Raw genomic sequence first — 24,967 nt, forward strand, 5'->3', positions numbered from 1 at the left:
AAATCTTAGAGACTTCAGTCAAAACGGTGCGTTTTGGAAACTAAAATTGAAAAGGGGGAATATCTAAGAGTCGTGCATTAAAGTGAACTCACGAATCTTATGGAGGAAGGACTCAGCGTGCAATAGGATCGCATTGAGGTAGTCCACGCACATTTACAGAAAACACATGCAAAACGGGGGAAATACAAATAAGGTGGGTGGACATCGGTTTCCTCATTGTGACCTTTTCTGCCCCAAAGTTACTCTTGCAGGAAACTGGGTGAAGTTCCTGTGGGAATCTCTCTGCATTATTTCTTGCATTAGCGTATGGAATTGCAGTCACCTGAAAAAATAGATGAATATAATGTATATGTTTATCAATAAATCAACATTTATCATATGCAAATATGTATTTTTTTTCTCTTAAGGAACTACGTGCAGACAAGGAGAAACATGGAACGCCACAGTCCAGAAAGCTTTGGTAATTTCCCACAGTGGCCGGCAGAGAAGGTGGGTAGAGACTTAGAGGCAAAGGAAAACATTGTGAGTATACTGTATAAGGTGGGAAGAAGGTTGACAAATGCTATGTATCACTACGGGGAGAGAGAGAAGGAGATGGATCAACAAGCAAGTGGTTATGACAAGGAAGGTCATGTCTGCAGGATTTTCCCTCCTTGACGTGTAAACAGTGGAAAAACCACAAACATGGTGCCCGTGGCCCATAACATCTGTCCTGTCTGCTAGGGCCACCATTAAAGTGGAATCCAAAGTCTCCCATGTAGCTTTCTTTTGATCTGTGAATGGTGACATATGGTTTCTCAACTGACCAAACTAGCTTTAAAGATGGTTTTGTCACCTCTTTGGAAAAACCACCTGTTGGGGCCCAATGCTAATCTAGGCCTTATATATTAAATCATGAAGAACAAGGAGAAATGAAAAAGGAACAGTCACCTTTGCCAGGCTGACTACTTTTTCTTTCCCCGTGTTTCCCTATTGTCCTCTGAGTGGACATTGACACTGCAGTTCATCCCCTAAGTCTACGCCAAGGAAAAATGAGCGAAGGTGAACAGGGAAAGACTCGAGTCTTTTATTTTATTTAATAAAATAAATCTGAGGACCTTGGCGGGGTAGGGTGGACAGCAATCTCAGGGAAGAGCAAGAGAGAGAGGTGGCTGCAGGGTGAGGTAGAAATTGGGAGCAGAGGTCCAAGAGGCAGCGTCCACGTTGGAAAGTATTTGGGGTCCTGCAGCCTCGATTCAAATGCCAGGTGTTTTTATTGTCCCCTCTTTTTTTTCTTCTTTTTTTTATTGGCTGTTCACAACATTACAAAGCTCTTGACATATCATATTTCATACATTAGATTGAAGTGGGTTATGAACTCCCAATTTTACCCCAAATGCAGATTGCAGAATCACGTTGGTTACACATCCACAATTTTACATACTGCCCTATTAGTAATTGTTGTATTCTGCTACCTTTCCTATCCTCTACTATCCCCCCTCCCCTCCCCTTCCCTTACATCTTCTCTCTCTACCCCATCTACTGTATTTCTCTCCTTGTTTATTTTCCCATTCCCCTCACAACCTCTTATATGTAATTTTGTATAGCAATAAGGGTCTCCCTTCATTTCCATGCAATTTCCCTTATCTATCCCTTTCCCTCCCATCTCATGTCTCTGTTTAATGGTGATCTTCTTCTCATGCTCTTCCTCCCTGCTCTGTTCTTAGTTACTCTCATTATATCAAAGAAGACTTTGGTATTTGTTTTTTAGGGATTGGCTAGCTTCACTAAGCATAATCTGCTCTAGTGCCATCCATTTCCCTGCAAATTCCATGATTTTGTCATTTTTTAGTGCTGCCTAATATTCCATTGTGTATAAATGCCACATTTTTTTATCCATTCATCTATTAAAGGGCATCTGGGTTGGTTCCACAGTCTTGCTATTGTGAATCATGCTGCTGTGAACATCGATGTGGCAGTATCCCTGTAGCATGCTCTTTTAAGGTCTTCAGGGAATAGTCCGAGAAGGGCAATAGCAGGGTCAAATGGTGGTTCCATTCCCAGCTTTCCCAGGAATCTCCATGCTGCTTTCCAAATTGGCCGCACCAGTTTGCAGTCCCGCCAACAATGAACAAGAGTAACCTTTTCCCCACATGGCTAGCAGTCAGAGAAATGCAAATCAAAACCACCCTGAGATACCATCTCACTCCAGTAAGATGGGCAGCCACTATTGTCCCCTCTTTTACTCTGTGCTGCTAAGATGACGCGTCGCCCTGGTCTCGGGAGGATTGGGTTTTGCGGGTGCAGGTGGGCTGAGGAGGATGAGAACAGGCTGGGCCTAGGTGTCTCTTAGCTAAATTACAGCCATGAAATAGTGGCATGTGCTACGGGGCTCCCAGATTCTCTCAGCTCCCAAACCCACCAATCGTCGGAGGTCTTCTTGATTCACCCACGAGTGGCTTGATGTCTCCTTGAATGTCTTTATTCATTCTGGCGTCTCTTGAAAACCATCCTCGGGACAAACGTCGCCGTCGACACGGCTCTGGCCTTTGATTTACCAAGGCTCTGCTTACGGTTTTTAAAGTGCACGATGGTTCAGAAGTGGTCCTCGTCGTTCGGCAGGAAGCATACTTGGAAGTTTTCACTTTGATCTTTTTCCCAGTTCTGCGTCAGTAGGTCTGTCTTAGGAGGAACCAATCGCTTCCGTCTTTACCTATAAAATAACACCGAGAAATCGTAGTAAAAGAGGACTTCAGAGCAATTGAAAATGCATTTACCAGTCAACCTTATCATTACAGCGAAACATGGGACGATTTCAGGATCACGGTGAAAAACATCTCTGCTCTAAAAAAAAAATAATAACGACGAGCTTCTATTGCCTTTTAAAATGAAGAAGGTGCCAGGAAGCAGTTTCTGACTATTTTAAAATGCATCTAGAAAACTCAGTGAGGGAGACATTAGAGTGTGGAGCCCTCGTCGGTATTGAACCGTCTCCCGGATAAAGCACTCTGCCTCCTCAAGAAATAAGGGACTCTTCCAGAAAAACAAAATGTCACTAACAAGTGTCACTAATAAATGTCACTAATTAGGGACGTGCAGTGGCACACGCCTGTCACCCCAGCGACTCAGGAGGCTGAGGCAGGAGGATCCCCAGCTCCAAGCCAGCCTCACACACATCCAGGCTCCGGTCCACACCGCCCACCTCGGGAGAAGTCCTGGCAGAGTCTCGTGGGACGCAGAGCAAGCCCGGGACCTCGTTCGCTCCCAAAGCCATTCCAACACTTAGCCTTCTGCAGTGGGCGTCGGAACATCCGGCTTTTAATCAGCTTCATCCGAGGAACGTTGTGTTGGTTCGGCCGTCTGCCTCGCCAGTTTGCACCGTGAGACACATTTTGCCAGTGGGATCAAACCCACAATCTCCAAAATTATTTCAGACACAGTGAGGGTTGCTACTGTACAAAAGTCTTGCAAGACGATCAGATCACACTAAATTCTTTTTTTTGGAAATAGGGGCGATGTCTGTGTTGAGCCTTGATTTATCGACTTTTCTCCAAGATCTCTCTTATTCTCATTGCTTGAAACAATTCAGCCTGATCCCTGCTATGCCCAAGGGTTTGATAAAAGCGTGCTTGACTGGCTTTCGTGCCCTGTTGGGTACCAAGCTACCATTGGAAAAAGGAAATCGTGAGAGTCCGTAAAGCATTCAGGAAACTCGGCGGCACTGCATAAAGCCGCAGGTGGGAGGTGAGTGTCGTATGTTTTCAGGGGAAAAATAAACCCAAGTCTCCGATAATGCCATCGCACCAGTCCCATCTCTTGCACGCAGCAGAGACGGAGCAGTCCGTGGCTCGGTGACTGGGGTGTGGTTGGCGCATTGGGAGTGAATTCCGACCGTGGGCAGATGTCCACAAGGCCGTGACGGTATGGAGCTTTCCGTCTTGCACGCCACAGGGAAGGAATGTGTGCACTCAGAACACACTTTGGAAAATAGAGGGGCGCCAGGGTCCTGGAGCGTCCATTTGTCCGGTCAAAACAAGGAAATCTGTGACGATGGTGCACAGAAAATATCTCCGTTAAAGGCCCCCCCCCATACACACATACACATTCGAGATGCCGTTTGCGCCCCATGTTCCAGACTGTGTCCAATTTGGGAATTGGGGGACAACGACATTCAGAGCGCGCTGTACAACACCGAGAGAGAGAGACTGACTGAGGCCAGAGAATGTCACTCCTAAGCAAAGCCCGCCGGTGGCTTCCTGTGTCTCTCTCAAAGAAAAGTCAAGTCTTTGAAAAACCAAGATGGCCCCAGGAGCTTGGTCCACGCCCATCACCCCCTCACCATTGTGGACCCGCACTCTCCCACTTCCTGCCTCATGGATAAGCCACGTGCCACGTGCCTCCAGTTCTCTGTGACTAAGCAGCTCCCTGTCTGTACCCAGAGGCCAGGGCACCACGGGAGTCTCAATAAACCCATGAGCCAAAGAGGGATTCCGGTGAAAGGATGAACCCGTGGTGGATGCCGTGGAGCTGGTGGAGGTTTTCCAACCAAGGACCCCATTGTAAGAAATAGAAACACACGTCCAGTTCCACTGGGTTGTTGGATTTGGCTTCCCTTTGCCGGGTCTATTCTTATGAATAGATCACAATGTTGTTTTGGTTCTAAGAGAGTTTGGTTTTTTTTCCTCAAAATTACCAGTAATTGAAATAAGGCTTTGTTTTGCTGAGTCCAATTATTTCCCCAGGTATTGTTTATGAAGAGCCCATCCCAGATACCAGGGTAAACTGAACAAGCCCCTCTCCCGATGGGAACCAAGTTACTAGGAGGAAAAGAAACCAACTGGACTTGGTGTACACTCCCATAGTACCAGTTACCTGGGAGGCTGAGGCAGGAGGATTGTGAGTTTGAGGCCAGCTTAGCCCACAAAGTAAGATTGTGTCTTAAAAATAAATGCATGAATGAATTAGTGGGTGGATGGATGGATGGATGGATGGAAAGAAAGATAGATAGAAGGATGAATGGAAGGATGGATAGATGGATGGATAGAAGATGGATGGATGGAAAGAAAGAAGAATGGATAGATGGATGGATGGATGGATGGATGGATGGATGGATGGATAGATGGATGGATGGATGGATGGATTGATGGGTGGATGGATGGATAGATGGATGGATAGATGGATGGATGGGTGGATGGATGGAAAGAAAGATAGACAGAAGCATGAATGGAAGGATGGATGGATGGATGGGTGGGTGAAAGAAAGATGGATGATACAAGGATGAATGGAAGGATGGATGGATGGAAGGAAAGAAAGATGGATAGATGGATGGATGGTTGCATGGATGGATGGATTGATGGGTGGATGGATGGATAGATGGATGGATGGATGGATGGATGGGTGGATGGATGGAAAGATAGACAGAAGCATGAATGGATGGATGGATGGATGGATGAAAGAAAGATGGATGATAGAAGGATGAATGGAAGGATGGATGGATGGAAGGAATGAAAGATGGATAGAAGATGGATGGATGGAAAGAAAGAAGAATGGATGGATGGATGGATGGATGGATGGATGGATGGACAGATGGACATGCAAGGTTCCCCTTCAGTGGTGAAGCGTGCTGCCGTTCAGCAGAGTGAGAAGGTAGGTGGTAACAGGTGGGGAGGGGCTGTTTTGGGCGGAGGGGTCAGCAGAGGCATCTTTGAGCAGGTAAGAACCGAGTGGAATCACCCTGGATGACCAGGACAACCGTTGGAGGCAAATAAAGGCAGCATCACTTATGTGGCGCCAGGTGAGCTGGGAGCAGAGCGTCTCCGCTCCTCTGCTGGGTTGATGAACATAGATCCTTCTAAGCCTGGGGGTGCACTTCTCTAAGATGTGATTCTTTCTCGGGAACCGGGGCATTTGTCAATGTGGGGAGACATTTTCTGTTGTCCCAGCTGGGAAGAGAGAAGCTACTGGCCACTAGAGGTGAGCTGCCACACATCTAAGATGCACAGGTGAGCTCACAGTGGAGAACTGTCCAGCTGCAGTGCCAGTGACGCGCTGGCTTAGCCCCTGTGAGGCAAAGCAAAGGAGGTGCGGAGAAGAGGAGCGCACAGCAGTTTATCTTGGAGCCAGGCTTGGTGGTGCACCCCTGGGAGGCCCAGACAGGAGGATCAAAGCTAGCCTCAGCCAAAAAAAAAAAAGAGGCCCTAAGCAATTCAGTGAGACCCTGTCTCTAAATAAAATACGAAATGGGGCTGGGGATGTGGCTCAGGGGTGGAGGGCCCATGAGTGCAATCCCCAGTACCAAAAAATAAAAAGAAGTTCATTTTGGAGAACTGTGAGAAATAAATCTCTGGTGATGGACGAATGACCTCACTTGTTACAGCAGCAAGAGTAGACAGGTACTTTCACAGGTGAGATCATTGTGCCACAGACTTGTCATTCCCAAGGAGGTCAGCGTGATCATTGGCCTCTGTATATGAGGAACCAGGTGTGGGTGTGTGCAAGGTGTGTGCAAGCTAGTGAGGGGCAGACTTGGAGCAGAGACCCATTCTCCTGCAATTGTGCAGCCCACGGACCTTGACAGCCATACCATGCTGACTCCTGACGTTATTTGAGGGGCACGGGTAAAGGTCATGGCTTTTGTACCCAGAAAGACACATGATCCAATCTTGGTTCTGCTTCTCATGCGAATTTTGACCCAGATCCAGCCCGTGTGAATTACCTACCCAAAGAAGGACCATTACCGTGCATTTCTTTAAATATCCAAGTTACGTTTGTTGAGATACTACAAGATGGTATTTCCATATGTCAAGACCCTTGTGGAATATGCTTATTCAAAATTATTTTGTACCCCAATACTACTGACCCCAGAAAACGGCCAATGGCGTGCTTTCTCCTCAGACCACGCTGATGTGCTTAAATGAGCTGAACTGGAATCACTTTAGAAGGTGAACGTTTAGACGGGCCAGCAGAGCTTTGCATAGATGCCTTTAGACCCTGCACTGGACAAAGGTGCAGAAATTAAAGTGAGTATCCGCCTATCTATCTGCTCAGAAGTTATTACTGTTATCATGAATTTATTCCCATCAAAATCACCCGTCTTTGCAAATTCAGTGAATGATTCTGTGCATGGTACTGAAGGGCCATTTTCATTCCGGGGATAACTGTAAGATATATTCAAAAAGAAATGAGAGCTATCAATGGTCAGGTGCGATGCAATCCGACGGGGCACCATTTCTTTGGAAATAGCAATATGTAATATGATCAAGGCAATCGTTTTCCTAAATGAAGATGGTTTCATTTTTATGCTTCCGATCCTTGCTGTGCATCTTAATGGCCTCCGGGTTTTTATTTATTTTTTTTGTCCTTCCTTACTAAAGTGAAGAAAATGTATTTTTCCCTCCACTGTGTTGCCGCAATGCATTGTAAAATGTACATGTGAACAAGGTTCTGCAAAAGAAAAAAAAAAATACGTGAACCAGAATCAGATCATTTTTTTTCTCCTTTCTTTCTGTTTTTGTTGAAATGGAACATTTAGCTTTCTAGGTAAGGGGTAAAGTCAAGGTGTTTTTGTCTTTTTAAATTATCCTGTTTTAGGCATAGTGTATGTAACCCATGCAAATCTTTAAGTACGAAGTTCAATGAAATATTTCAAATATTACCCTTTGATATCCATGTGGGATTTGTCCTAGGACCCCCTGTGGATGCCAAAATCCAGGGCATTGACAAATCCTTTACGTAAAATGTGCATCACCCAGGCACATCTTCTTGGGTACTTCAAATCCTCTCCATGTGACTTTCTATGGCTCACTATTAAATAGTGGTTCTACTGGATTCTTTAGGGAACAAGGACAGGAACAAATGTCTGTATATGTCTAGGGTGAATAGCAACAACAACAACAAAGAGCAAACAAACAAACAGTTTCTTCCAAGTATTTTGGATCCTAAAGGCAGAGCCCATAGATACAGGAGGCCACCTGCGTATTCAACTGAAGACCAGACCCAGGGGCAGTGCTAATTTGCGCTGCCAGCGGCCACCTCTTAGAATTTCCACGGCCCCACAGACATGCAAATTCTTGGGACTGTCAATCTTTTTTTGCAGATTCCTTCAAGCCCCGGGGCTGGGTGGTGGTCAGCCAGTTGTGGTTTTAATTGGTGTTTTCCTGAGGACGAATGGCCGGCAGTCACTTTTCATATGCTGATGGGCCATTCAGAAATCCTCGCTGGGAAAAAGTGTCCCTTCAAGTCTTTTGGAAATGTCTAAACTAGAGTTGTATTTTTTTTTTTTTGGTATTGATTTGGAGAATTTCTTTACGTCCAGGCTTTTGGAGACTATTATAACTCTTTCTTTTTTTGTTCCTACTGCGCTGAGGATTGAACCCAGGGCCTCACGCATGCTGGGCAAGGGCTCCACCTCTGAGCGACACCCCAGTCCCCTTTGATTCTCTGTAGGCTATCTGCTGCTGAACAAAATTTTTTGATTTTGATGGAAAACCAATTTATTCGTTGTTTTTCTTTCATGGCGAGTGATTTTGATCTTGTATTTAAAAAAAAATATCGTACACCCCAAATTCATACGTATTTTCTTATTTTTTTCCTACACGATTCACCACCTGCATTTGACAGATGAGCTATGACCCTTTTCACATTAGTCGATTTGGGGTCGAAGTAAAGATTTATTTTTAAAACACTGACACCATTTGAGCTAAGATCGCCTATTTCACAAATAGCGTCAGAGCTGTGTACCCCTGAGTCTCCCATCGAGAGAACCAATCAATGTGGATCGAAATATTTGGAAAAAAAAATAATAGGGTCTCCACGGAACTTGGGCCGGGTTTTTCTTATTATTCCCGAAATAGCGCACTCTGACACGTCTTTGCATAGCGTCTCCATTGGCATTGACCTTGTGTTGGGAATCCGTTTTGTATTAGGTACTTAGGTCACCTGCAGATGAACAAGTGTGCCGGAGGATGTGTGTGAGTTGTGTGCAAAACTACACCCTTTTATAGCATCTGAGGATTCGGATACCTGTGGGGGTCCTGGAACCAATCCACTGTGGATACTGAGAGAGAGAGAGAGAGAGAGAGAGAGCGAGCTGTAGGTTGCTTGTATATCACGGACATTTCCTAGATTCTAGCCTCTGTTTTCCACATTTTTCAATGATGGTAGCTTCACTGAAAATCTTGACATGTGAACAACCAAGTCCGGGACCATGGGTTTTCTTCAAAACTGCCTTGATAATCTCGATAGGGCTGGCGCGGAACCGTCAATCACACTGGGGAGAAGGGGAAGTTAAAAATGCTGAGCCCTCCGCACTGCAGACATGATGTGTTTCTCGTTTTTAGCGCTTTGGTTTCTGTCCACATCTTGCGTTATTTCCTGGGTAAAAGTTTTCCCAGTAATCAGATTTATTTACGGGGATGCGGATGTCTTGGTTTATTTATTTGGTGTCCTCCACTGAAGCTTCTGATTCATTATTATCACTTCTTAGCTTGAATGAAGTACTAACGCTGCTAATTCTCCCACCTTGTCCCTAAAGCACACCAGGCACCTCACACACCGGAAGCGTTACCTCTGCTCTCCCTGTGGGACTCTCCACGGACTCCCCTTTCCTCTTTTCATCTCCCTCTGTCCAAGAAGCATAGAGACAGATCGAAATTTGGTTTTAGGGGAAGGGGGCGCATCTCACTGCTAGACCATGCACTGGTGTTGGCATCCAAATTGTCCCCCAAAAGCTCATGTGTGAGACAAGAAAGTTCAGAGGTGAAATGATTAGGTTCTGAGAGTTGTAACCTAACAGTGGATTAATCCACTTGAATGGATTAACTCGGTGGCCGGAGGAGGTAGGTTACTGGGGTTGCTGCCTTTGTTGTTTACAGTTTGTTCCTGGTGAGTGGAACACTCTCTCTCTCTCTCTGCTTCCTGGTGCCATGTCCTGAGCTGCTCTCCTCTGCCACACCCTACCGCCTACACTTAAAAACTTCATGTCTGCTTAAATCTGATTTCAATCAATGCAAACGGAAAACCGTAATGCACAGTGCTATCTGTCCTCTTTAGGCTTTGTCAACCACGGGATCCCAAGAAAACCTTTGAAGTGCTAAAATGAAAAAATAGTCAAAACTCCGCTCGGCTCTGCCTAGAGTCTCACTGAAGTATTCTGAAGTAGCCGGTTTTTTTTTTTTTTTTTTAAAGCACATAATTGATGTACGTTACAAAGCACCCCTTTGTTTCCGCAAGTCAACCTTCTTCATGCAATCTGTCAAAGTGCCTTCTCCGTAAATTGCTTTGATGAACGTGCCAGCCAGTCGGGTTCTTTTAAGGTGAAGAAAAGAGAAAGAAAGGAAGAGAAGGAAAAAAAAAATGATAATAAAACTTTTGCAAGAGCCAAAACTAAAGTCAATAGAACAAGTCTAGACTTTTCTGCATATTTTTAGACTCAAGCTTGCAAGTACTTTGAACACGCCTCCCGTGAACCAGAACTCTGCACCGAAATTTTGCAATTCAAAACCCCTGTTTTTGTCTGATAACAGATAGGGAGCGCCAATTTCAGATTCTCCCTACACAGCCACCCATGAGCAGGTCCTCAGCATGCACAGGCTTGATATCGCTTTTAATGCTCAGCTAGGAAAGCAATCCCTTGGCTTAATATCCCTGAGCTCCAGCACTTCATAAAGACCAATAATCTCTCTTTCCTAGAGACCGTCTCCTGCAAGATCCCACCTTCAAGGATGGGGTCTTGGTCAGTTTTGAAATGCCTTTCTTTGATGTAGGGGTTGGTGCAACTCGGAGGATTTAGTAAAATGCCCTGGGTATATTTTATAAAATTGTTGGAAAACAGAGTGGGGGAGAGGTCCATTTGCAAGAGCTTTTTGATGACTTGAGACTTAAACTAAAATTGTGGATTCAAACACTCAAGGGCTCTCCACCACTGAGCCACATCCCCAGCCCTATTTTGTATTTTATTTAGGGACAGGGTCTCACGGAGTTGCTTAGCACCTCGCTTTTGCTGAGGCTGGCTTTGAACTCACGATCCTCCTGCCTCAGCCTCCAGAGCCGCTGGGAGGACAGGCGTGCACCGCGAGATGCCCGGCTTTCATCAAATTTATACGAGAATATTTTTTTCTGTGGATATCTCCATACTTGTATTGAGTCGTAACTCTTGTTTCCTAAGGCAGAATGATGGGAGTAGTTTATTAAAGCAAACTACAAATTTCTTCCACCGCTCAGTATCGAATAAGCCAGCTGGCTCACCCTCTTGGGCACCGAGACTCTTGAAGTACTTTGTCTTGTTTTGAAACTCGCCGTCCATGGCCATTCACTATGGCCACGCCGCTCTGCATCACGTCTCCATCCTTATCCTCCCGTCTATGAGGAGTTTTGTACCTTGGACCAGTCACTTCCCCTGTCTCCCTCCCCCCACCCCCATCACTTTATCTTACCTTTTGGTCATTTCTGCATTTTCTTGAATGTTCCCCCGGAAAAAAAAGAAATCGGAATCTTCAGACTGGAACCCAAGGCCTTTTGGGATGAGGAGGGAGAGACCGTGTCCTGAGTGGCTGACCCTTCCCTTTGTGGAAAGCCGTTCCCAGACTGGATGGAGGAGAAGTCGGAGAAGTTGGGACTCCGTCCTGACCCGTCCATTACTGGAACTGGACTCTCCCGGATGCAGATATCTTAGGAGGATGCTGCCTTCCTTCACGGGACTGTAAGACACATAGTAACGGAGACGTTTCACTGTTTCAATCCCGCCATGGCCCAGGGGGAGCAGGTGTTCCCAAAGGTCAAGAGCTGAGAAGCAAGGGTCAGACCGCAGATTTAGCCCAGAACAAACTGCAAGCATCGGAGACTGACCCGTGCATGTTTTCACGCCTTGGAATGCCAACAGTGGTCTTGAGAGGTTTTTGACTGTCAGCACGTCTCTCCAGATGAAGGACACAAGGGGATTTTATCAGGGAAACTCATGCATATTCACGCTGAGAAGACCGGGCCCTCCCAGGCAGAGGCGGGCACACTCCTGAGCATGCTCACTTTGATATCTTGCTTCTCCTAGGCTGCAGGGTTAACAACGGCAGGTGGGGATGCTACATCTCCCTGGGGTGGAAATTGCGCCTTATAAGGACATTATAATGTGCAAAGCCATAGAAGAAGGCTTGTTAGCAGCTTCTGTGCCCACCCACAGCAAGGTGCTTGCCTCTCTCGGTTTGTTTGTTTAGGCTTTGTCGTTTGCTCCTGATGGGTCTCTTGGCCAGGGACATCAAGAAAGCTCGACTATCTACCTCTGCATTAATTGACAGAAATATGCCATTTTGTGAATATGTGGTTCCCGGCTGCTTAACTCTGAAGAGGCACCTGGTACTGGGGCAGAATGTCCCCTAGGCTTGACCTATAACCTCTTTGACATCTCAGTTCTAAGTGACATTTCACAGTCACCTAGCGCCGTATACGGTGGGTGCTCGGAGAGGACTTTGTCATTACTCTTTTCTCGACGGAAAAGCAGAAATCACGTGGTTCTAGCCCATGAAGACGTCCGAGAGGGACCCTCCAGTGCCCGAGAGCCCCCTGGCAGGGTGAGCCGGGGTTTGCAGGTGCACACCTCACTGAGCATCAGAATCCAGGGCAGCCAATGTTGACCTTCCTGGAGCTTCACCCTCCTTCACACACCCACCTATAATCAGCATTTGGGACATGCTTCACGTTCCTGAGATTCCTGTACAAACCAGAAGTGCGGAAAAGAATCGTTTGGATGCAGTGGGGGCGGAGGGCTGGGCGAGTCTGCAGCCAAGACCTCTTCAAAAGCAGAGCTCAGAGTAGCACATGCCCAGCAGGGATGCCCAGGCTATTTCTCCAAGTTGATGGGTTCGTGATTTATTTGTGAACCCTGAAAAAACCCTGAGTCTTATCTGTGATGAAATAGAAAATGTTTGTTGCTATCATATGACACAATCCCCATTATTTCAGGAAAAAAAAAATCAATTTTCCTCCTTTCTCGGAATATTTGACGACTACTACATGTGACCTTAGCAAATGCACAGCAGCCAACCTTAGACTCTGCTGCACACCTCAAACCTAAAGATGTAGAGCTTTAGTTTTTCCTAAAGGATTACTTCCCTCAGGCATTGAGATATCAACAGCTCTGTTACGTAAATGCATGCATTCAGCAACATTTGTTTTACCTTGGGACTGGTTCAGCTTCACAGGAACGCCGCGCATAAGATGAACTAGGTGCTCGGGCAAATATTCCCTATTAAACAAAATATATTGTTGTGCACATTGGCATTGAGTGCCGTGAACCATTTTAGTTATGAATAAAACAAACACTGGGCGCTTACATACTTATCCCATGAGAAAACAAATCTCCCCTTTCGAGTCTGGCAGGCAAATTACCGGGACGTTTCACATCTCTCAGGGAAACTGTATACACCATGACTTCATTTGAATGTGGTTCTGTTTGTTTCTCCAAATTATCACAATCGAGATCCAAGGATATGGGGAAAAAGGGGTTTTTTGGACACTGTATTTCTTGCAAGAATCGTGTTAGATGTCACAAGATAGATATGTATTACAGTCATACACACACACAATTTTTATTCCTGGTCTCTAACAAAACAGGAGGAAGGCCGATAATTATTGTGCATGAACTATATGTTAGGTCTGAATCTTGCTGACAGATCTTAAGTTCAGTAAGGTTCCTGACACAGAGTATCTGAAAAGCTTGAATTTTTTCACTATTTTGGATTTCCTGCAATAGACTTGACTTGTAAAACTTCTGTTTACTCAATACAATGAAAAAAAAAATGTTTTATAATGTCTGTGGTTTGGTCTGTGCTGAAATTTAGATCTTCAATGTCCCTTAGAGGCTCCTGAGGCCAACAGACAGTGGACTGGAATCTCCAGTACAGCAAATTAAAAAAAAAAAACCTTTTCTCTCTATAAGTGGACTATCTCAGGTATTTGGTCACAGTGATGGAACGCTGACAGACAGTCTGTCTTAGCCTGTCATCTGTGAGATGAGTTCAAATGGAATAAAAAAAATCAAGATTATTTAATTTAATTAAATAATTATTATTTAATTATTATTTATTTATTATAATTAAATATTATAATATAATAATTAAATATTATTTAATTATTAAATGTAGTGAAAAAAAATCAATAGAAATTAATAGAAAGTTCTACAGACTCAAACCAACATCAGGACTCTACATAAATCTAAAGAACCCTTGTCATAGCGATAGTTGAAATTGAACTTCCATAATAAGAACATCTAGAAAACAGTAGGTGAAAGCTTTCGAGATTTAAACCCCTTCAGCCGTTGATAATCCTGAAATGACCACTAACCATATTGAGGGTTGATTATCCCAGTTATTTTCAAGACGGGAGCTGTGGTCCTATTTGGAATTTTAAATTATTGTTCAGAAAGGTAGTTAGAAAGTTTAGAAAGGGTTGGTTAACGATTTGGATTTGGTCTTTTTTTTCAATCAGAACCGTACCTTGAAACGGGATGCTCCCAGTGATAAGAACTCTTTGAGGTAAAATAAACTGGACTAATAACCAACACAAGAGTAAATCGTCTCCTATCCATGTTTTAATTTTGTCGTAAGCCCCACAATTTTCTACCTTGCAGGATGATGTTTTTGTATGATGTACTTTGCATCTATATCCAGGGCCCAGAATGCATGTGAATGAAGATTATATATGATGCTTAGAAATGGTCCCGTCTATTCTCATATCACCACCTGACGGGCATCAGCCTGCAAAACAGGCAACAGGAAACTCAGATATAAACACAAGCAGCAAGCATCATCAATGTGGAAAATGAGAGCGGGCCAACCACTCCACCAGCTACGGTCCAGGAACGACTCCAGGCTAGAACAAAACCAAGCGTCCGAGACAGAAGAGGCTTTGCTACCTGTGCCTGGCGTTTCAAATAACGCACAAATGAAGGAATCCGTGGATACACCCCACCTCAGAAGCTAAATCTGATTTATTCCTTAGAAAAAGAATACAAAAAATATTTTCTGCCTCATTGAATATGTAATCTCTTGATAAAGTCAAATATAAAGGACTCAAAAAAAATAAATGCTACTTTTTTATTATCTGAAATGAAAAAATCAGTCATGTGATCAACTTAGGAGTCAACAAGTCTGTGTTTTTACAGGAGTGTCACTTGATTGACCTCTGAAAGTCAGTAAAGGTTCCTACGTCGAGACCAAGCAAGTCAGGTCAATTTCTTGACCACAAAAGATGAAGAAACTGAAGGTCCAGGTGGTGTTAACCTCAGGACTAAGCCTCCATTCTTGAGTCCCGCTAAGTTGCTTCTGGTCACATCACATAGAAAGCAAGGAGATCTCCATTTTTCTGTGTCAGGGTGGACATTTTAGTGCATGTGATGATTTTTTAGGAATTGGTTAGGATTGTCCTGCAAATTGTTGAGAAATCGTCTTGCATCTAGAGCTGGTAAAATCAGGTAAGAAAACATCAGTATCCGTACTTGGCAAGAATGTGATTTGGGGCTTGGCGTTGTGGCTCAGTGGTAGGGCGCTAGTGTGTGTGAGGCGCTGGGTTCAATCCTTAGCACCACATAAAGATAAAATAAATAAAATCAAGGTATTGTGACCATCTACAATTACAAATATTATTTTTTTTTAAAAAAAAAGAATGTGATTTTGTGCCAACGTACTCTAATGATTCCTAAACTATAATAGCCTGAGGTTAGTGGGTGCGAGACTCCTGCTAGATCACACAGGGTCTGAGTTGATTTTGAGATGCATTTTCCAGAACATTCTGGGAAGCCAATACGTGTCACTAGCACCCGCTGACCTCTAGAATTTCCCAGGGAAGTCCGGGGGCTAAGCTCCCTTGCACTGGTGACTCACCCCACGGACCAGGCTGTGCCCATGTTGTTCCCCTCTCCTTGTGCACGTTGATGGGAATTTCTTCCACCCACGGGGAGACACGTTGTTTTGCCTCGTTAAATTGTTTATTCAAGCCATCTCTTATCACGCTCTTGCTGAAACCACTTGGGTTATAACCACAGGAAACTCAAGACACTGACGTTGGCCCCTAACCCAAGAATCGCGACCTCGTGGGTAAAGTTGGAAGAAACAAAAGCAAACAGTGGTCTGAAGGCGTGAACGAATAGTGGGGTCCTTGGTCTGTGGACCAACTAGCTGTAGCCCTGCACGCTCAACCACGCCTATTGGATGTGTTAAAGATGGAGACACTTAACCACGGAGCCACATCCCCAGCCCCATTTCGTATTTTATTTAGAGACAGGGTCTCCCTGAGTTGCTTAGGGCCTCCCTTTGGCTGAGGCTGGGTTTGAACTCGCCATCCTCCTGCCTCAGCCTCCGGAGCCGTTAAAGTTGACTGAGCACTTATTATAAATGTGTCACTCAGCCTAATCTCCTAAAGAAATACTCTGAAGCTGATCCGAGCATTGTCATTTATTTCTCAGATTTAAAATATTTGTATTTAAAATATGTGTTTGTATTGATTAAAAATGTTGGCAAAGGACACACGTAATAGCTACCGGAGTTTTGTTTTTACGAGTTCAAATCCAAGGACCTGCTGTGTTAGGCAGCCTTTAAGGTGCCCCTAAAGATTCCTGACACACGCGCGCATGCACACACAGTATTGACTCAGAGGGAACCCGGCCACCAAGAAAGTAGAGAATCTCATTTCCAAGAGGAGGTTATAAAAAGACTGTGGCTTCTGTCTTTGTTTGGGGTCGTCTAAGTCTCCCTTCCTTCTTCCGTGATCCAGAACCATCCAACCAAGCGGATCCCAGGCCCCCAACTCCCAGGACTCGTATGAGACGGGGGATGCTTGTTCTTTGCTATGTTCTGTTCTAGGGCAATTTGTCACATGGGAAAATCCATCTCGTCGCAATAACGACAAAACTTGGAATAGCCAGTGAGTTTACAGAGAGGGCAGTCACCACCAATACCTGACGCTTACGCAAGAATTGGAGAGTTCACAGAAAAGAGGGTGAAGGAAATTGGGTGGCCGTGTCCCCTGGGGTCACCCTGTTTATGTCACGATTTCTCCCAGCATCTGGGGTTCGTGGAGGCGGATGGGAGTCCTCGGGCAGTTTCTGAGACCTCTGGATCCGTGGGAATGCCTCGGCACCCACAGCTAACAGACCCAGCCAGCCAGAGCCGGCAGACACCTGTGTGCGCTCTTGGCTCCATCGCCCCGGTGCTCTGCCAAAGCCCGGAAACCAAGTCTGGTGAAAACGTCATCTGGTTGGTGTTGACACAGATGAAGGTCTCATTTTGCTTCATTTTTTTTTTTACATGTTCCGACCTCGGGGAGGATTAAGCACAGTCGTCCTAGAACCCCGCAGTGGGATGAGTTATGGGGCAGAAATGTGTGGAAAGGGCTCCAAAAGGACCTCCCACGTGGAGGCTGGTGTGCGTGGCAGCGTGGGGTGTGGGTCCCTCTAAATCATGCATCTGAACAGGTGTGGGGGCTTCAGCCCTCCAGGCTGTGGTGGTGGCACATGGAGCAGAGATTGATCACCTCCAGGGGGGGCTATTCGACAACCGGATTCCCAGTGGGACAGGGGACATTCGGAATACTCACTGGGCAACTTGCAGTCTGCGATGGAGCAGTCACTTCAGTGCCAGCTGCTGCACCTCAGGCGTGTTCGCGCAGTGCAGGGCTCACGGCGGGGGGCACGGAACTGGGGAGGGTGTGAGCTGCTTCCTGTTGCTTGGTTCTGTATCAGGACCCGGGGAATGGGGTGGAGGCGGTTTCCAGTAAGAGCCGTGCACACCGCTCCAGTTCTAGAGTCTGAAAGCCGGGAACTCCTGCATTCCGCGGTGCAGCAAGAAGGGGATCTTGTGCCGTCCGGGAAAAAAATATCAAAGAAGGGAAATCCACTTTTCTACCAGGCTTATATAATTTATTTGGAGTTCAAACTTCAACGCAAAGGATGCTACCCAAAAAAATGAATAAATAAATGAAAATAAGGTGGTCTGTAGGTAACTCCCGTGTTAGGCCTTGTGGTTCCATAGGTTATAAGGCAGAGAGTGTGTGTGGTCCGTCCTCACTATTTATTGACACTGTGTATGCAAGTTTGCCTTCTGTTATGTTTTAGATGTATGCTGGCCCCCAGAACTCGCAGGTGAAACCATATGATAATGTTCAGAGGTGACATTACTAGACTAGGAGAGATGTGCCCTGATTACTGGATTAATCCACCAATATGGATTAATGAGGTGGTAACTATAGATATGTAGGGTATGGCTGGAAGAGGGGGTCCCTGGGCTGTGCCTTTGGGGTCTCTGTCCTGTCCCTGGGGAGCAGAGCTCTCTCTGTTCCCTGGTATAGACTAATAGTGGATTAATCCACTTGGATGGACTCACTGGGTGGTGACTGCAGCAGGTGGGGTGTGGCTGGAGGAGGAGGTCCCTGGGCTGTGCCTTTGGGGTCTCTGTCCTGTCCCTGGGGAGCAGAGCTCTCTCTGCTCTCTGGTGTAGACTCATAGTGGATTAATCCACTTGGATGGACTCACTGGGTGGAGACTGCAGCAGGTGGGGTGTGGCTGGAGGAGGGGGTCCCTGGCCTGTGCCTTTGGGGTCTCTGTCCTGTCCCTGGTGGGCAGAACTCTCTCTTCTCTCTGGTGTAGACTCATAGTGGATTAATCCACTTGGATGGACTCACTGGGTGTAGACTCATAGTGGATTAATCCACTTGAATGGACTCCCTGGGTGGTGACTGCAGCAGGTGGGGTGGGGCTGGAGGAGGGGGTCCCTGGGCTGTGCCTTTGGGGTCTCTGTCCTGTCCCTGGTGAGCAGAGCTCTCTCTGCTCCCTGGTGTCCTGTCCTGAGTGGCTCTCCTCCTCCAGGCCCTGCCGCCATCTTGTTCTGCTCCCCTTGGGCCAGAGCCATGGAGTTGGTCCACCAGGGACTGAACCTCTGAAACCATGAGGCCCAAATAAACTTTTCTCCCTCTATGATGTTCTTGTCAAGTCTTTTGGTCACAACAATGAGAAAAGTAACTAAAACAAAAATACCTTCTTGCTAAAATTTATTTAAGGCCCTGTAAAGGTTCATCGCACTCCCGTGGTCACCCAGAGACTTGTGCAGAGCTGTGGAGCTCTTGAGTAGACCAAGATCCGTGCTGCCTGCACGATCGCGCTTTTCACTGGTGATTTTGCGATTTCAAAATGGCGCCCCCACGTGATGCTTATGTGCTCTCTGATCTTCCTAAGCATACAAAGGCTGCGATGCACCTGACAGGGAAAACAGGTGTGTCATCTGCTTTGTTGAGGTGTGAGTGACGGTGGTGTTGGCCATGCAGTCAACGTGAGTGATTCTACGATATGTGATAAGAAGGCATCTTTAAACAAAAATACACGAAGCAGAGTCAAGGATTGAGCGGTTGATGAACATGTGGCCAGATGCTGGTAGACACCAATGTCTGATTTCTCAAGGGATAGTAGAAGGGCACCACGAAACATGGACGTAACTCTACTGCGTGGACATAAGCACACAGAGGTAAAATACCGTCTTCTTTCTTTGCTGACCTTGGTGAAGCTCAAGTTGGCTCCTGTGCCCTCTCAACAGTTGCCTGGCCGCTAACTGTCCGCTGATTAGTTTCCGTCCACTGAGAGAACTAATTGGAAAGCCATGGAAGGGTTCTCTTGGATATTCTAATGCCGAAGATTCTACGTAGAGGTAGGCTTGTTGGTGTGGTTTAAATATTGAGGGTCCTTCAAAATCTTACGCGTGAGACAATGCAAGAAGGCCTCGAGGTGCAATTAGTGGGTTATAGGAGCCTTAACCCAATCAGTGGATTAATCCACTTGAGTGGATTAATTGAATGGCAATTGTAGGCAGGCAGGGTGTGGCTGGAGGAGATGGTTTCCTGGGGACATGCCACACCAAGCGTGAGCCCTCAAGCAAACTGTGAATCCCGGAGTGATGAAGTATCAACGTGGGTTCATGGATTATAACAAATATTTTTAGGTACAATCAGAATAAGTAGAAATGTTTGGCTATCACCCAAAATGCTTGAACACTCTCGTGAAATTGCCAGTCACTCAAAATCCTTCTAGAAGATTTTTTAAGGAATTCAGAAAGTACAAGATGCAGATGCAGACTCAAAAGGAGATCCATATAAAAATGGTTTTCATACCCAAGTAATACTCAGAAAAATATGCAAACAAAATTGCATTTCCAAAAGCAAACAAAATCATTGTATTCCCTGGAGTAGAGTTAACAAGTGTATGAATGGAAAATGTGAAGAGAACCATGAAAAATTAAGGAAAATTAAAGTGCTCCAGAAAAATGAAGGCGTAAATTGTTACCGAGATGACACCATATTGTGGAAATGTTGATCCTGCCGCAACTAATTTACAGAAATTCAAAACATCCTCGGCCAAAATTCCGTTTGTTGACTTGTAAAATTCATCTGGAGTGAAAGAACAGCCAAAAAAAAAAAATAATAATGAAATGAGAAATTACAGGGGTAGCGGAGGATCGCATTGGAACATGGAATGCTATAAACTTGAAGCTAAAGAGAAGAGACAGAACCAAGAACAGACAGGGACCTCTAAGGCCAGGATGGTACCTGGTGGGTGGATGCAGAATCCTCGCGCCTACCAAGACAGGCATGGAAACTGGATCCCTACCTCACTCCACACAACGGAAACTGGATCCCTACCTCACTCCACACAACGAACCGCTTTCCAGATACATAAAAATGTACGTGTCGAAAACTATAAAATAGTGACTTTTTTTGCAATATCCTGTCATTTTGGGGTATGACAATAAAAAATGAAGATGTGAAGACCAATCCTGACATTTTCTTTATTCTCTTTGGAAATGTGCTCTCTGCACGTCAGTGAGGCTTTTAGCTGGAAACGGACGTTCCCATGTCAGTGAGCATGTTTATTTCTGCTGCAGACTACCTCTGTCCCCCAAAGGCCCATGTGTTAAGGACTTGATCCATAGGTGGCGCTATTGGGAGGGGGTGGAGCCTTGAAAAGGCGGGGCCTGGCGGGAGGTCTTTAGGTCATTGGCGTTTGTTCTTGAAGAGGATTGGGGAACCACCACGTTGTCTTCTCTCTTTTCTGTTTCCTGGTCAGGAGGTGAAGAGTTTTGCTTTACCATGGACTCACACCGCAGACCCAACACAATAGCAGCAATTGATCATGAACTAGAACCTTCAAAACTATGAGCCAAAATTAACCTTTTCTCTCTATAAGTTTGCAAGACCATCTCAGGCATTTTGTTACAACAACAGAACACTGACTAACGCAGTTATCTACCCCCCCAAATAGCCTTTGCCATCAAAAAACAATAATGGATAAAGGCATGAATACACAACTTCCCACAGAGAGTAAGTCAACCAGTAAACATATAAAAATATTCCAACCTCACTACTGCCCCTTCTGTAGACACACACACACACACACACCAAAAAAAAAAAAAAATACTCAGAGACTTTACTTTTTTTCCTAGTATTTTGGCTTACACTTGACAGTGTGGTGATTCATATTGGTTTAAAGGGGCTAACATAGACGTTCTTGGTGGTATCTGTTATGTGTGACAACAGAATGCATTACGATTCATAGCACACACATAGAGCACAATTTTTCATGTCTCTGGTTGTACACAAAGTAGAGTCACACCAGTCGTGTCTTCATACGTGTACTTAGGGTAACGATGTCCATCTCATTCCACCATCTTTCCTATGCCCGCGACTCCTCTCTTCCCCTTCCCTCCCCTTTGCTCTATCTAGAGTTCATCTCATCCACCCATGCTACAACCTCCCCCCGTGATGAATCAGCATCTTGTATCAGGGAAAACATTCAGCACTTGGTTTTTTGGTATTAGCTAATTTCACTGACCATGATATTCTCCAACTCCATCCATTTACCTGCAAATGTCATGATTTTATTCTTTTTTAATGCTGAATAGTATTCCATTGTGTATATATACCACATTTTCGGTGCCCATTCATCGACTGAAGGGCATCTAGGTTGGTTCCACGGTTTAGCTATTGTGAATTGTGCTGCTATAAACATGGATGTGGCTGTGTCCCTGTAGTTGCTGTTTTTAAGTCCTTTGGGTATAGACCGAGGAGTAGGATAGCTGGGTCAAATGGTGGTTCCATTCCCAGTTTTCTAAGTAATCTCCATACTGCGAGAAAGTCATTTATTCTAGAAATATGACTTTGGAAGGCAAGATACATCTGAGCAATGAATAGCTAATATTTAGAAAAAGTACTCCGAGCTCAAATCTCAACTGTTTCTCGTGAGTTCTCTAGTTAAACAGAAAAGCCTTACGTTACGCTAACAACCTGTGACTTCGGTAGCCACAGGGGGAAAAAAAAAACATGTATTTTTTTCTGTTCCATGAAAAAGGTACTCACAGGTTGTTTACCCGAGACAGTCAAAGGAGGTACCACCGAAATGACAGGTGGCATAGGGACATTTTGTGTTATAAAAACGGTTTCCCGTGATCAAGATTAGAGGATCACAGGAAGCCACAGCTGTCCCGATGTCAGGGGTATGAAAGCATTTTTCAAATGACGCTACGCAGACCTCGTGTCTCAGTGTCCCATGGAGCGTGGACGGGGGATGTTCTTCATCTTGCAAATTCGGAGACTGAAATCCACGGGGCTCAAGCATCGGAGCAAAGTAACGGGATCTAACAGAGTAACAGAAAGAAAGCCGAGCTCCCAAGAGAGGGATGCCAGGGGGTGTCTGTTGTCTCGGGGTTTGTTAAAAGGCGTACCTGGTGGTTGGCACAGGTGATTGGCAGGTGAGGGATCTAGCACGGACCAATTAAGAGCTTTAAGCTCCGAGTTTAATAAGCCAATCAGAAGTGCATCATTTTAATCCCATTGATGTATAATTAATAGGTTCCAAGCCTAATAAGCCAAATCGGAAGTGCATGATTTTGATCCAACTACACAGTTATGCCCAAGTTTCCAACTCTTTCTTCTGCCAAAACCAGCAGAAGAAAGAAACAAAGGAAATGACGTACAACCTCAGAATCATAAACTGCACAGAGAATGCTCATGGGAGAAATGCTCACACTGGCATCCATCGAGTAAAATCCAAACTTTAGCAACCGAACAAAGGACACCATTGTAACCTGTCAAACTGGAAAAAAAGTCAGCAAAGAAATATATGATGTTAGAGAGAGCGTGAAGAAACACATCTCTGCACACTCTTGGTGTACGCACAGTGTGATTCAAGAGAAGATCCATTTAAAATTTGAATCGCCAGGACCGAACAAATTCTGTGACTATTTTTCAAAGATTTGTACCTCGAGCACACAGGATGAACGCACAGGATGATTCTTTGCCGCATGGTTTGTAAAGCCGTGCTCTGTGAATTCCTGGGCCACGGAGAGAATAGAAGTGCTTAAAGCAATTACACATCAGCACAGAGGCATGCTAAGAAGATTGTGAAAAATAGGAGAGCATCTGCATCACCCTAGAAAACTGTTCATTGTGTTTTTAAATGAAAACAGTAACTAGTACAGAAAGGATGTCTATTCCGTGCGATTATTTTAACAAGCATAGGCCAAATAATGTGTTAGTACAACACATTCGTTGTCTTTGAGACAGTAAATGGATGAGGGAGTATTCATCAAAGAGCTATTTTTCTTTTAATTTCTAGAATTCTTATTCGTTAAATTTGTTGTGCATTCATTAAAAAATAAGTAATATTTTGTCTTTGATGAAGGACACAAAATTGTAAAAACTCTTTACTTCACTCTTTTTTTTTTTCCTTGGTTACTGGGGATGAAGCTCAGGGACACTTGACCCCTGAGCCCCATCCCCAGCCCTATTTTGTGTTTTATTTAGAGACAGGGTCTCACTCAGTTGCAGATCTCACTGAGTTGCATAGGGCCTCGCTTTGGCTGAGGCTGGCTTTGAACTTGCGATCCTCCTGCCTCAGCCTCTGGAGCTGTTGGGATTACAGGCATGCGCCACCACACCGGCTTCTTTAATTAACTCTTTAACTCTCTTCTCCCACCTCTGAAAATTCCGCAATGTCAGCATGCAATTGGGAAATTTAGATGGTGTAATGGGGTACATTGTTAAAACGTGTAATGCAAATATCGCTGTTTGATTTAATTGCTAACCTCTGTTCCTACTCACTTGTCCTGCAGACCGACTTCCAAAATGGTGACGACATTCAGTTTGAGGTCTGTTGTGGTTGAGCGGTGATGTGTCCCCCAACAGCAGAGCGAGATGATTGGAGTGTGACAGCTGTGACCTCGTCCGTCCACCCTGGATTGAATGGACTGACTGGGTGGTCACTGTGGGTAGGTGGGGGTGTGGCTGGAGGAGGTGAAGATTCAGCCCCTGCAATTCCCCATCCCTGCTCCGGTTATTTGGCTTTTGAAGCACTGCTCCTCTGCCTGATGGGACTCACAGGGTCAGATTACGATTGGAGAGTCTGTCGCTCTCGGGAACACTCAAACCCCATGATGGGAATTTCATTTTATTACGTGGTGAAATGATCAAGAAGTACCTGCAAGCAAATTCAGAAAGTCATGCCGGAGTCAGCCAGTTCCTGACCGTGCCCCTGGTACATTCCGCCCACATTGATCATTCCATATTTACTGATCGTGTTCCTTTGCACTTGCTCTGTGTTTATTAAGCTCTGTTAATCCATTTTCCCTCTTGTGTTATCAACTATAATGTAACGTGCTGCGTATCTTTTTACTTGCACATTTCCCAGTGGCTGGACCTTTTGCTAATTGGGGCTATTTCTTAGTTTGACTAAAGACTTTGACAAATATCTTTTGATATTAATAAATCCATGACACATTGAGATCCTTTAATATCGGCAAGACAGATTCCCAGATGTGCAATTGCCAAGTGAAGAGGATACACACAGTTTGGCCACTTGATGCCCGTGGCCCCAAAGCGAACCAAATCACAACTTATATCCACTGCACGCCCCTAAGGAACCAAAGCGTCCTAATTCTCAAAATCTTGAATCGACCCAACAAATTGA

At 45.1% G+C, this 24,967-nt stretch overlaps 1 long non-coding RNA gene across 1 annotated transcript; it reads left to right on the forward strand.

The window, feature by feature from the left end:
• The first annotated feature begins 402 nt into the window (after nucleotides 1-402).
• LOC144371999 (uncharacterized) lies at nucleotides 403-24,791 on the forward strand. Its single transcript, XR_013432045.1, has 2 exons — nucleotides 403-489; nucleotides 24,114-24,791. It is a non-coding gene; the product is annotated as an uncharacterized LOC144371999 (long non-coding RNA).
• Nucleotides 24,792-24,967: the final 176 nt, after the last annotated feature.

The sequence above is a fragment of the Ictidomys tridecemlineatus genome, chromosome Y (assembly GCF_052094955.1).
Source record: "Ictidomys tridecemlineatus isolate mIctTri1 chromosome Y, mIctTri1.hap1, whole genome shotgun sequence".
Lineage (NCBI taxonomy): Eukaryota > Metazoa > Chordata > Mammalia > Rodentia > Sciuridae > Ictidomys > Ictidomys tridecemlineatus.